Raw genomic sequence first — 13,760 nt, forward strand, 5'->3', positions numbered from 1 at the left:
ACTACACTTCATACAGACATAGAGGAGAAGATCTCGAGACAATACATCATGAAGAATCTAGAGGTTATTCAAAAGGCGGTTGAATTGCTTTGTGAAACGTCACTGTATGTTACCTCCTTTGCGGCCAGAGCTATGGCAGCAGGAGTAGCAGCGAGAAGGGCTCTATGGTTGCGATCCTGGTCGGCTGATTCTCATTCCAAAAACCGTCTGGTCTCGTTACCGTTTGAGGGATCGTTCCTCTTTGGCACCAAGTTAGATGCTCTGATTCACAGGCTTACGGGGGGGCAAATCCCTAAAGCTTCCTCAGGATAAAAAGAATAAATTCCCGTATCCAAGTACCTATAAGCAAGCCTTTAGAGATGCCAAAGCATACAGGCCGGGTAGGCCATACAGTCAGAGAGGCTCCTTTTCCGGCTCCAGACAGTCCTTTCGGCAGAATTATAGAAGAAGTGGAAGACAATGACAACCAGCTATTTCCCCCGGTGGGAGCCCATCTGGCCCAATTTCCAAATGTATGGGACATTTCAATTCAGGACAGATGGGTACAGAGGATAATTCGAGAGGGTTAGTCTTTGGAATTCAGCCAGATTCCCACCACAGATTTTTTCCAGGTATCAAGAAGACCCAGGTCGGCCCTAGAGTCAAGAGAATTAGAGAAGATTCTGACCAATTTATTGTCCATCAAAGCGGTGGAAACGGTGCCGAGGAACCAGTGGGGGAAAGGGATTTATTCCAATCTATTCCTCGTAGAAAAAAATACGGGGGGGTTCAGAACTATTATAGACTTGAGAAGACTGAATCAATTCTTAATAGTAAAAAAGTTTCGTATGGAGACCATGAGGACCATTACGGCAGGAATAAGAAGGGGGGACTTCATGGTGTCCCTGGACCTGAAAGATGCTTACTATCATGTCCCAGTGCATCCGCTGCATCGAAAGTACCTCAGGTTTTGCATAAAGGGGAAGCATTACCAATTTACGTGCCTGCCCTTCGGTCTTGCGGCCTCTCCGGGGGTCTTCACGAAAGTGTTAGTAACTCTGGTGGCATTATTAAGAAGAAGAGGGATTCTTATTTGGCCGTATTTAGACGACATACTCATAGCGGCTCCATCCGAACAGGTGTTGACACAGCATGTACAGATTGTGATCAATTGTTTAGAGACGCACGGGTGGCTAGTGAACCGTCAGAAGAGCCAGTTGACGCCCAAAAATTGCCAAAAATTGTGCTAAGATTCTCAATTTTAAATATATGTTAAAATGTAGAGTTTATTACAGTTGTTCTAATTACCAGCGTTCGTGGACTGCATGGTAGAGTACGCTGCGCGAGGGTGGATGCCGTTGATACCATCAATAGTCTGGCAAAGCGGATAATCCAGCACGGTCGTTTATTGTAAAATCAGAATGATATCAAAACAATATAGCGTTATTCACTGTTCAGTGAGCATAAAGATACGAGAAAACACTGATAGATGTATACCGGTGGTTCCCAAACCCTTCGTTGCCACGAGACACTTGCAGTGATGCCTTGGGATAGGCAAAACAAGTGCTGCTGGCTGACATTCATAAAATAGGTGGATAATTAGAACCACAACTATGTCCACTACTACATAAATGGACCCAAGGGTGACCGGTATTCACAATTCACATATACATAGTGTTCATTTTAGCATCCGCCATCTTTGAAAACCCATGCAGTTCCTGTTCCCTGCCTGGGGTGTCACTGTCTGCTGTGGTCTTTCTAGCACAGGTCTGGTTTGCATATTAGTGCTGATATACAGACCACACTGTGCTAGAAGCACTACAGCAGACAGACACCCCAGGCGGGGAAGAGGAACTGCATGGGTTTTCAAAGATGTTTTTTTTTTTTTGCGAATTTGTGGACTTTGCGGCACTCGACAGCCAGTACATTGAATACTGACTGTCGGCCTGGATTCCGACTGTCAGGAAGTTCAGACAGTCGAAATCCGGGATTGAATACCCCCCATAGTCTATAGTTAATATCTACAGTTTATCAATTTAGAGCAGGGTCCTCAAACTATTTTGCTCTGGGGCCCCATTAGACAATAAAAATACTTACAGGACCCCAGCAAGTGACTGCAGAAGGCCATCACATCACATGGGTGGTCAGCAGACAGCACATACATGGCAGCATTGTGGAGGCCTAAAATGATGCGAGTCTAACATAACAGACAATTCAACAGATTTTCAGACTCCTTGAATCACTGACTGAGATTAGAAAAGTCATCAGCCTGATTGTCAGTAACATGGAGTCGCAACCCCATTCTGAGATGGTCGGGACCCACTTTGGGGTCGGGACCCACAGTTTGAGATCTGCTGACAGATACGGCAAACTGCTATAAAGACGGGGGAAAGAGTCTACAGTCAGCCGGCAGGGTGACTATGGACAGATACCGCAAACTGACTGTAGTTGCGTACCCCGTCTTTATAGCAGTTTGCCGTTATCTGTCCATAGTCACCCTGACGGCTGACTGTAGACGAGTACCCCGACTTTTGTTTAGGTTCTGTACTTACGCCTCTTTGTTTTGGTATGCCCTTAACCCAGCCCATTATGATAATTTTGTTTATATACATCGTGTCAATAGCCCAAATTGAGAGAGTGTGTACGGTGGTACAATCTTTTTCTTGCGACTGTTTGGACGGGAGTACATCGGACGTCGCAAGTAATATTGTACAGGTGTTTGTATGCGCGTATCGGCTGTTTGTGGACGGTCCGTTGCGTCTATGGTCCATCGAATGGTAGCAAGAAAACAGGGATTGTATATATGTGTACCCAGCTTTAGAGTGTTCAACTATTTGAGAATAAATGTACTGTCAAACATTCACCAGGAAACACATTTATAATAAAAGGTATAAACAGCACAAGCTGAACAGAGCAACACTGAAATATACCAGGCAGGACAGATAATATAAAAGTAATTTTTCTATTTATTCTTATACACAGAAAATAGCAAATTACCTCACGATTCACATAGCATAATGCATGAATATTTGACTAAAGAGGATTGCTGCAGTGTAATGGAGCGTGCCCAGTTCTGACAAAGCTGGGAGAGAAGCAATATGTTAACTAGACGCTGCTTTATCTTATAAAGTGCATCAGCCGGCCAGGAAGCCAACCACAGCTTCCCCTACTTGCCAAGCTCATTCCCAAAGTGGCATTGGACAAATGGCCTAGCAGCAGCCATTAGCAGAAATGACCTATGTGGCCTGGGGCTCCCACCTACTTGTGGCAAGGGGCCAAGCTGTAGCAACTACTCAGGTCTATCACTCAGTTGCTCATTGCACATTTTGCTGCAGAACAATATGCCGACATTGGTCCGAGCCAGGATAAGGTACAGATACATGCAGCCATTACACCAGCCAATGAGATCATGCATATTTCCCTATGGCGCTTATTCAGATCTGATCGCAGTACAAATTTGTTTGGAAAATGGGCAAAACCATGTGCACTGCAGGTGGGGCAGATGGAACATCTATAGAGTTAGATTTGTGTGAGTTATTTTGTTTCTGTGCAGGGTAAATACTGGCTGCATTGTTTTTACACTGCAATTTAGATTTCAGTTTCAATACACCCCACCCAAATGTAACTCTCTCTGCACATGTTACATCTGCCCCACCTGCAGCGCACATGGTTTTGCCCATTTTCCGAACAGATTTGTACTGCGATCAGATCTGAATAAGGGCCTATATGCAAATCACAATGTAGGTGAGCTTGAAACCACTATTAAGTCATATAACATCTACTCATGCTCCATCACAGGAGTACGCAACCTGAGGCCACCCTAGCTGCTGTGGGACTACACATCAGAAGATGACAGGTCATAGTTTTGCTGTTCGTTCATGCTGGGCAGTGCATGCTGGGATGTTAGTTCCACAATAGCTGGTTAGCCACAGATTTCTATCAGACGTCTTATGGAAATTTCAGACAGTGCAGAAGGATGATGACTGAGATCATGTGTGTGGGGTCATCATCCGAATGCACTTTTGCCCGATATGGTCTGGTCATTCCTCCTGTGAAATGGTATAAATTATCCATCTCGTGGATATGGAGAGAAGGAGCTGTGAAGACAGATTGGAGGTAGGAGAAGATAGGGGCTAGGGGTGGGGCGGAGAGTTTTAAGCAAAAAACTTGCACAGCTCAAAGTGAAAGTACATCACAGAAGCTGCCATTTCAACGCCCTATTAAGTAGTCACGATATTATATGTGTTGTGCCAGGTGCAATCAACAGGACGGTTCTGTTGAAACCTTGAATACAAAGGCCACGTGGGCAGGAACACCTTGCTTGTTCTAGACCAGGCATGTCCAAACTATGGCCCTCCAGCTGTTGCAAAACTACAAGTCCCATCATGCTTTGCCACAGTTTTGCTATTAGGGAATGCTAAAACTATGGCAAGGCATGCTGGGATGTGTAGTTTCACAACAGCTGGAGGGACACAGTTTGGACATGCCTGTTCCAGACTTATTTCCCACAGATATGTGAGCACAGAGAGAAGATTTTCTGACCATTGTAACCCATTAGGTGCACAGCCGCATGTTCCCTGTATCTTCCACCATGCGGCATCACCTCAGATATCCCTAGAAGTGAGGGGCAAATGATCTCCACTCCAGCGCATGTTGTTCATCCTCACCAGTGTGTATACAAGACACGGTTTGAAAGTGATGTTAACAAGAAGCTGCTAAATGTTATTTCTGCAAGACTTCTGTTTATTTTATTGTTAGCCAAATGAAATGCTTAACACTCCCCAAACAACTAGGACAGCATTTTGTGGTCATTATGTAGGACATTACAGAACAGCAGAGGCATAAATATTTCCATCAGTGGGTTTGCAGGTGTTCTCTTTCCAAAATTAATTCTAAATTAAATCAAGAACAATTACGGAAACTGCCGCTGTATGGAAATTGTGAGGTCAACAAACAGGATGTCTGCTAATTATTGTAGATGTACAACAGGGGATGAAATTGGTACCGTGTTTCCCCGATAATAAGACACTGTCTTATTTTTTTTTTACCAACAAAAAAGACCATAGGTCTTATTTTCGGGGGAGGGCTTATTTTAATAGACATCTTAAATATGCCCACAGTCCTCCATCTTCCACATGCCCCAGTTCCCCTTGCGTAAACATGCCCCAATTCTCATTGAAAACATTCCCCAGTCCTCCTTTCAAACATGCCCCCACATTCCCCATTTCTTTTATTTATGCCCCCAAACTTCCGTTATAGAGAGGTCATGTTTACCGTTTATTGACTTGTCCCTCGATGCTACAGCGCTCTGTGCTGTTCAGCAGCCAGCCGCGTGATGTGCGCGGCGTGACGTCACGCCTACCGCAATGCATCCCTGGGAATGGGAGAAGTAGCCGATTCTGTGCTCAGAGTACAACACAGAGGAGCGCAGCTGAGATTTTAATGGCTTTAAGTAAATTTAATGGGAAATTTCATAGGTCTTAATTTCGGGGAGGGCTTATTTTGGACAAATGTTAAAAATCTGGGGTAGGCCTTATTTTTGGGGTAGGTCTAATTATCGGGGAAACACGGTATGTCCAGGATGCCAGGATGATGTCTGAGGAGCACCCCTAGTGGTGGATTGATAGATTACTTTTCCACATTTCTTAAAATTCGGAAGGGGTTTATTCAAACCAGATTGCACGGCTGCAAATTCGCAGGCAGGGAGATAACGAAACGAGTATACATAATAGTAGACATGCACAAAGCCATCCTGGGCTAAAATCCTGGTACTCTTTTTCCTTTTAAAACCCTGGTCATACATAACGGAAGTTGATTCAAGAAGCCAGCGTGTGGGGGGTGGATGGTTTCTGGGAGTATCAGGAAAAAGCAGGCATGCCCAGGGGTTTAAAGGGAAGTCATCTGACATCAGCTCTGGCCCCGATCAGCCTGCTTCTATACCAGCCACCGAGTAAGTCCTGGGCTACGCACACGGAGGTAAAAATCATTTGATGGCGATTGGCTTGCATATGGATTTGCTGCTATTAGCTAATCAGTGTCATTTTTCAAGCCTTGCACATCGATTTGAAGGCTTGCACAGGGCAGGATGTCACTCTGGCTGGGCTGCAATTACCTAATCGTCTGGCTCTGCAAATTAGCAAAGAGCGGATTAGGTCTGAATAACCCCCTAAGGGCCCAATTCAATTTGTGAATTCGCAGCTTGAGCGATTATCAAATGACTATGAATGTGTACTGATGGTAGCGAGCATGGAGAGGAAATAGCGATAGAAAAAGCCTATCAATCGTAATCACCCCTCAGTTGACCTGACAGGAAATCGGTGTTTGGGGGTGGTACCTGGCCGTTTTCTGGGAGTGCCAATAAAAATGTAGTCATGTTGAGGCGTTTTAAGAGACTCTGGGGGCAGATGTATTAAGCCTTAACAAGAGATAAATTCAAGTGTGATAAGGAGAGATAAATGTCCAGCCAATCAGATCCTTACTGACTTTTTTCAAACACAGCCTGTAACATGGCAGTTAGCAGGTGATTGGCTGGACGGTTATCTCTCCTTATCACCCTTGCATTAAACTCTTGTTAAGGCTTAATACATCTGCCCCATTCTGTGCTGTCAGCACTGGCCTCAATCAGCCTGTTTCCGTTGCAGATGACCGATAAATTCAGAATTTTGCACAGACTTGAAAAATCATACGATGGTTCGTGAATTGCGTATGAATTTGCAGGTGGTTAGCAAATAGCGATCAGTTTGCAATTAATTTGCAGATTTGCACGGGCCGGGTTTTCTGCCTGTGGTACCTATCTACTCACAGATAAGGGATCAGGTCTGAATCAAAACTTTCCGTTAACCATTTCCTTATTTAGTGCAGCTGAATAATTCCCCTAGAAACCACACTTATGCAAAAAAATTGTCTAACGTAAAATACTACACATGAACAGCACAATAAGGAGGCTTGGCGCTTAACATGGGCTGTGGGATTTTTGAGGTAATGTATGCATTTCAGTATAAAGGCTATGGCTACTTTTGAAAGTTTTTATCCAAATTGCTTTGAATAGATTACCGTGGCAACCACAGTCGAATGATGTGTTGTTCAAGAATCTGGAACAGCTCAATAGACTATGGTGGTTATTCTGGTTGATTCGCAAGGCTGCGAATGCTGGGCCACCTACCCACCCTCACAGTGTGTGTTTGCACGCACTGGCTGCGAATGGATGTTTAACAAACACCCATTCGAAGGCTGCAGGGGAACACCCACATCATTCGATGGTTGTCTGCACATGCAAACGCACAGGGGGGGGGGGGGGGGGGGAGCGAATGTTTCTGAAAATGAAGTGTACTTTTTTTTTTTACATCTTAAAATGAATCTTTCATTCAAAAAGAAAAATCCTTTATATGATATAAAATGAATTTAATTTGTGTGATAAATATTTTAACTTTAACTTTGTACATAGACTAAAGAACAAGTTTTCTTTGTCAATAGTTATTGACAAATAGATATCAATACACACGGGGAGATTAAAGTGATCAGACTTAATTTGACTAGATAGCTTAGAAAATGCTCCGTGTGTAGGGGCCATAACAATGTGCGGCCCTGCGCACCGATAAAACCTGGTGATTAAGATCCAGCACGCTGGATAAATCTAGTTAGATCGCCGATCAGGGCCAGTGTTCTCACCAGAGAACACTGGCCCTGACAGATCGCTCAGCAAAATCTCTACGTGTGTAGGCCACATAACCCACAAAGAAGAACAGATCTCTTTTCCAGATGTGAGCAATATAATAACGGACTGATTACACACTGAGCCGCTTTTCCCCTGCCCGGCGCCGACAGTGCGGGGGGGTGTCGCATACCGCAACGCTATGCAAAGCCATCCTCAAAGCCACTCATCTGCTGGTAGATGAATGGCTTTCACAGTGATGATGCGGGAGCGCACAGCACCGCTCACCGTCGGGCCATACAAACTGGGAGGCTTTGAGCTAAAAGCTGCTCAAATATGCTGTTTTGAGCGACTTTCAAATCAAAGTCGCCCAGTGTGTATGGGCCTTAACTGTGGCTACCTGGGGTTTTGTTTTTCCAAGGCTTTTTTTTATAAACAATAATGCAGTGGAGCATCACTGGGAGGTGTGGTCCTGCATATTAATTAAATTATATATCAGGAATATTTGAAAGTTTGAAGTTACATGCCTGAGCATGTATACAAATTATAATTAAGGATTTTATTAGTACATATTGTCCTTGAAAATAAATTATTAACCCCTTCATGACAGAGCCAGTTTGTGCCTTCATGACAGAGCCCTTTTTTTCAAATCTGACATGTCTCACTTAAGTGGGGATAACTTTTTTTTGCTTTTACTTATCCCAGTGTTTTCTCGTGACACATTGTACTTCAAGTTAGTGGTAAATTTGGGTCGATACAGTCTGTGTTTTTTTGTGAAAAATACCAAAATATCGTGAAAAAATGGAAAATTTAGCAATATGCAAAATGTCACATTTTCTGCTTGTGAGACAAATAATCATACCACTCAAAATAGTTAATAACTAACAAAGACCATATGTCTACTTTATGTTGCAATCATTATTTCAACCTCCTTTTCATTTTTTTGGACACTAGGAGGCTTCAAATATGACTAGCAAATTCTCAAATTTTCAAGAAAATTTCAAACACTGATTTTTTTAGGGACCAGTTCAGTTCTGATGTGACTTTGAGGGACTTGTATGTGAGACACCCCCATAAATGATGCCATTTCAAAAACTGCAACCCTCACAGTATTTAAAACAGCATTTTGGAAGTTTGTTAACCCTTTAGGTGTTTCACAGGAATTAAAACAAAGTGTAGGTGAAATTTCAAAATTTCTTTTTTTTTGCAGAGTTTCAATTTTAATACATTTTTCTAACGAATACAGTAGATTTTACTAGAGAAATGTGACTAAAAATTGATTCCCCCAATTCTTTTGTTTTAAAAAATATCCTATATGTGGCCCTAGTGTGCACGTTGACCAAACCACAGGCTTCATAATAGAAGGAGCACCTACTTGATTTTGGAGCCTCCTTTTTATGAGATTTTTTTTTAGGCACCATGTAGGTTTCTAGGCACCATAAGTGCTAAAAGTTAGGAACCTCCCCCACAAGTCACCCCATTTTGCAATCTACACCCCTCAGGGAATTCATCTAGGGGTATAGTGTACATTTCAAACCCCCAGGGGTTTCACCAATTTTGGTACAACTGGGATGTGAAAATGGAAAATTACATTTTTTTACACAAACATGCAGTTCTGGCTCAAAATTTTTCATTTTCACAAGGAATGAAGGAGACAAAGCACCCCAAAATCTGTGCCCCAATTTCTCCCGAGTACGGCAATGCCTCACATGTGACCAAAAAATACCAGTTGGGTGCATGGCAGGACTCAGAAGGGAAGGAGTGATTTTTGGATTTTGCAGCACAGATTTTAGTGGAATGAATGGTGGGTGCTATGTTGCACCAATACAGTGGAACCCCCCCACAAGTCACCCCATTTTGCAAAGTACACCCCTCAGGGAATTCATCTAGGGGTATAGTGTACATTTCAAACCCCCAGGGGTTTCACCAATTTTGATACAACTGGGCTGTGAAAATGAAAAAATGTAATTTTTCATTTTCACAGCTCAGTTGTATCAAAATTGGTGAAACCCCTGGGGGTTTGAAATGTACACTATACCCCCTGATGAATTCCCTGAAGGGTGTAGTTTGCAAAATGGGGTCACTTGTGGGGGGGTTCCACTGTATGGGTGCTTCAGGGGTCATTCAACCAGAATCTGTGCTGCAAAATCCAAAAATCACTCCTTCCCTTCTGAGTCCTGCCATGCACCCAACTGGTATTTTTTGGTCACATGTGAGGCATTGCCATACTCGGGAGAAATTGGGGCACAGATTTTGGGGTGCTTTGTCTCCTTCATTCCTTGTGAAAATGAAAAATTTTGAGCCAGATCTGCATTTTTGTGCAAAAAAATGTAATTTTTTACACAAAAATGCAGTTCTGCCTCAAAATTTTTCATTTTCGCAAGGAATGAAGGAGACAAAGCACCCCAAAATCTGTGCCCCAATTTCTCCCGAGTACGGCAATGCCTCATATGTGACCCAAAAATACCATTTGGGTGCATGGCAGGACTCAGAAGGGAAGGAGTGATTTTTGGAGGTGGAATGAAAGGTGCGTGCTATGTCGCATTAGCAAGATCCCCGAAGCACCAATACAGTGGAACCCCCCCCACATGTGACCCCATTTTGCTCACCAGCATTGGGAGGGAGGCTGGTGCTGCGCCTGGTGGGGGGGTGGGAGGGGTGCTGGCGCTGCGGCAGCCGGGTGGGTGGGAGGGGGGGCTGCCGGGTGGGAGGGGGGGGGGGCTGGCGATCGGTGGTGATCGGTGCTGTACTTAACAGCACCGATCACCACCGATCACTGTGTTACCGAGCGGCTTAGCCGCCGGTAACACAGAAAACGCTGTGATTGGCTGTTCACATTTGAACAGCCAATAACAGCGATCGCTGATTGGGAATCAGGGACAGCAGACATCTCCAAACTGTAACTGACAGTTAAAACCATGACGTATATATACGTCTCCGGTCGGGAAGTACCTCCCGACCATGACGTATATATACGTCATATGTCGGGAATATCTTTCTATCTATCTGTATATCTATCTGTATATCTATCTGTATATATATATATATATATATATATATATATATATATATATATATATATATATATATATATATATATATATATATATATAGACATATATATATGTGTCTATACACACACACACATATATATATATACATACACACACACACACACACATACATATATATATATATATAATTCAGTGTGTCTTTTTTTTTTTTTTTTACTTTTACAGCAGCTCATGCTGCTGCTGCTGCTGCTGAGCCTGGCGGGGGGGCGGGAGGGGGGAGCGCTGCGTGCGCTCAGCGCTTCCCCTACTGAGGACCTGCCGGGCGAGTGGGTGGGGGGGCTCCTGCTCATCGGTGGTGATCGGTGCTGTATTTAACAGCACCGATCACCACCGTTTTCTGTGTTACCGAGCTTCTTAGCCGCCGGTAACACAGGAAACGCTGTGAATGGCTGTTCAGATTTGAACAGCCAATCACAGCGATCGCCGACCGGGGGGGCACCCCTGCCCCCCCTGGGCGGCGAGGGGGGATGTCTGCTGTCAGGGACAGCAGACATCTCCTAACTGTCACCGCGTCTATAGACGCAGTGACAGTTAGAAGCCATGACGTATATATACGTCATGTGTCGGGAAGTACTTCCCGGCCATGACGTATATATACGTCAAATGTCGTGAAGGGGTTAATCACTGTATAAAGTTTATTTATAAGTCACTTGTATTATTATAATAATAATACTAAATGTCCCCTCAACAATGTACACGTAAAATCAAGGACAACAATAATGGGGCAGTACGGATGGTGTAATGGTTAGCATTACTGCCTCACAGCGCTGAGGTCATGGGTCCAATTCCCATCATGGCTCTAGTTGTGCGGAGTTTGTATATTCCCCCTGTGCTTGCGTGGGTTTCCACCGGGTGCTCCGGTTTCCTCCCACAATCCAAAAATATACTGGTAGGTTAATTGGCTTCCAACTAATTAACCCTAGAATGTCTGTGTGTGTACATGTGGTAGGGAATACAGATTGTAAGCTCCACTGGGGCAGGGATTGATGTGAATGTTCAAATATTCTCTGTAAAGCACTGCGGAATATGCGTGCGCTATATAAGAAACTGATAATAAATAAATAATAAAAGCCACACCCCAATTCATACAAATCCACCTCTGCACAGAAACATCCACTTTTGGTTTGGATAGCCGCTTTAAAAAAAAACAACCTGGAGATTTCTTCCCAAAATCTCTCACTTTCTGAATCTCTCATCCTTCTAAATTCTATTAATGTCCTAACACCACCTTGCAGAGGACTTCATGTCCACTTATCAGTATGCTTGCAGCTAGTGATATCAGTGACATACTAAATGCACCAGATATACCAAGTGTAATTCAGCACTACAGCACGGTAAGAACTGTTTTGTCCTATACAGCAAAGCCCATTCACAACAGGTTCTACTGCTGTGAACAGTGGCGTAACTACAGAGGGTGCAGCTGCTATGGGGCCCGGGCCTTTGGGGGGCCCCATAGCAGCTGCATCCTCTGCACCCTCTGTGCAGCGTGCGCAGAGGCTGCGCCAGTGTGTCCCCCTTCATTGACGGACACCGGGCAGGAGGTCGGCGTATAGGAGAGCGGCGGCTCCCTCCGCCGCTTGCAGACAGGAGGACACACAGCGCAGGGGAGCGGCGGATGCCAGAGCCACTTGCAGTAGCCCCTGCACACAGAAAACCTGGCGTACGGCCAGGAAAGCAGGGGCTACCTATGCCCGCCGCTCCCCTGCACCCAGTCACGCCCCCCCCCCCCCCCCTGATCAGTGATCACACTGGGTGAGCAAAGTGAGCGGCTGCATGTATATGGAGCTGGCCGCGGCACGCCGAGCACCCCCCCTTCCAGTGGTGCAAGTACGGCGTACCTTTAAAAAAGATGTTGCAGGTACGCCGTACCACCTCATGCCTCCCTGCAGGCGCCCATCCGCGGATCAGTCCGCCCGTCACTCCCTCCCTTTGTTGTGTGCCGCTGCTGCTGATTCCAGTTCTAAGGGGAGGAGACTAGTGCATCGCGCACTTCTCCTTCCCCTCACTGAGTATACCTGAATGACTGGGCCGTCAGCCAATCAGTGCTCACGTGGCCGGCAGCCAATCAGGAGCCGGCCCGCGAGCTTTGATCTGTAGACGGCCTGGTCCCAGGCACAGGGAGAAGAGGAGACGTAGCGGAGGAGCCTGCCAGCCCAACCCAGCCAGTCCCGGACTCTCCTTTCCAGGAACAACAACAGTAAGTTCACCTGGCACAGTGGGGGCATACTTGGCGCAGTGGAGGCATACCCATTTCTTGCACAGTGGGGGCATATCTGGCACTGGGGGCATATGTGTGCCACTGTGGGGGCATATCTGACACTGGGGGCATATGTGTGGCACTGTGGTAGCATATCTGGAACTGTGGGGCATATGTGTGGCACTGTGGGGGCATATCTGCCATTGTGGACATATGTGTGGCACTGTGGGGGCATATGTGTGGCACTGTGGGAGCATATCTGGAACTGTGGGGCATATGTTTGGCACTGTGGGGGCATATCTTGAACTGTGGGGCATATGTGTGGCACTGTGGGGGCATATCTGCCATGTGTGCTGTATAATTTCATGGATCTGCCATGTGTGCTGTATAATTTCAAGGATGCTCCATGTGTGCCCTATCAGTCCAGGGGCACCACCATGTGTGCTGTATCAGTCCAGGGGCACCACCATGTGTGCCGTATCAGTCCAGGGGCACCACCATGTGTGCCGTATCAGTCCAGGGGCACCACCATGTGTGCCGTATCAGTCCAGGGGCACCACCATGTGTGCAGTATCAGTCCAGGAGCACCACCATGTGTGCCATATTAGTCCAGGGGCACCACCATGTGTGCCGTATCAGTCCAGGGGCACCACCATGTGTGCCGTATCAGTCCAGGGGCACCACCATGTGTGCCGTATCAGTCCAGGGGCACCACCATGTGTGCCGTATCAGTCCAGGGGCACCACCATGTGTGCCGTATCAGTCCAGGGGCACCACCATGTGTGCCGTATCAGTCCAGGGGCACCACCATGTGTGCCATATTAGTCCAGGGGCACCACCATATGTGCAATATTAGTCC

The 13,760-nt window shown here is 45.6% G+C and overlaps 1 protein-coding gene across 1 annotated transcript in view; it reads right to left on the reverse strand.

Annotated features, from left to right (window-relative positions):
- The window catches only part of COMMD1 (copper metabolism domain containing 1), a 120,503-nt gene that overhangs the window by 81,041 nt on the left and 25,702 nt on the right, over positions 1–13,760 (reverse strand). The gene's annotated exons all lie outside the window — the stretch shown is intronic.

Source organism: Crinia signifera, chromosome 3 (assembly GCF_055691185.1).
Source record: "Crinia signifera chromosome 3, ASM5569118v1, whole genome shotgun sequence".
Lineage (NCBI taxonomy): Eukaryota > Metazoa > Chordata > Amphibia > Anura > Myobatrachidae > Crinia > Crinia signifera.